Source organism: Uloborus diversus, chromosome 7 (assembly GCF_026930045.1).
Source record: "Uloborus diversus isolate 005 chromosome 7, Udiv.v.3.1, whole genome shotgun sequence".
Classification (NCBI taxonomy): Eukaryota; Metazoa; Arthropoda; class Arachnida; order Araneae; family Uloboridae; genus Uloborus; species Uloborus diversus.
Window position 1 is genome coordinate 141,222,080 of NC_072737.1, and position 1,036 is coordinate 141,223,115.

Here is a 1,036-nt window from a genome sequence, read left to right on the forward strand (position 1 = left end):
CAGATAAGCTTAGAGACATTGAACTAGAATTTTACATTGTGAATTTTGAGTCAAATCCTATTTTAGGATTAGATGCGTATAGTAAGTTAATGTTAATTGAAAGAGTTGACATACTGAAAATTGAAAGTAAACAACAGATTATTGTCCAATTTAAGAGTGTATTCAGTGTAGCTGGTAAATTCTTTGACGAACCATACAAGATTGTTTTAAAAGATGATGCTGTTCCAGTTGTACATCATGGGCGGATTTATGGAGGGGCAGAGGGGGGCAATGCCCCCCCCAGTTTTGGGAGGACTTTATGTAGTAACAACACATCTTCCAAAAATTAAAAAAATTTTTTTTTTCTTTTTTGAATAGTTCAGAAGTGCATGGGTGGATTTATAGGGGGCAATGCCCCCTAGTTTGTGGAGGACTTTATGTAGTAATAGCAAAAATACCCGGCGTTGCCTGGGTCAGTAATAATTATTAGAAAAAATCGTTACTTGCTTTTGTTTTCTGTTTTAAGTAAAAGAATTTAAAACACATCTTTTTGACGTGATTAAAAATCGAGTTTCTTCCTTACCCATAAAACTAAAATAGCAATCAGTATAAAAACAAATTAGTATTGATTAAGAAACGAAAGCACTATATTTAAGCATATACAAATTTAAAAAACATGAAATTAATCTTCTCATGTTTAAAAAGATTAATCTGTTGATACTTTTTTTTTTTAACATGGAGTCGAAAACCTTCTCTGTATGGCTAATGAAGTACGAAGTGATTAAAAAAAAGTAGCTGCGCTCGTAATCCCCTTATACTTGCTTTAGTTATTTCGGGAAATTTCAATCATTGTGGCTCTTGGTGCGATTTTACCGAATTTGCGAAAGTCGTTTCGAGGTACCTTCGATGATGCTCCCCCATTCTTTCCTTACTTTGTAAAACGATATGATATTAATTTTCGTTACAGAGATATCGTCGCCAGATGCTGAGATATTTTTGGTCACCATAAAATGGCGCTAAACAGTTTCATCCCAAATGTTACCAAAATAAGTAATAA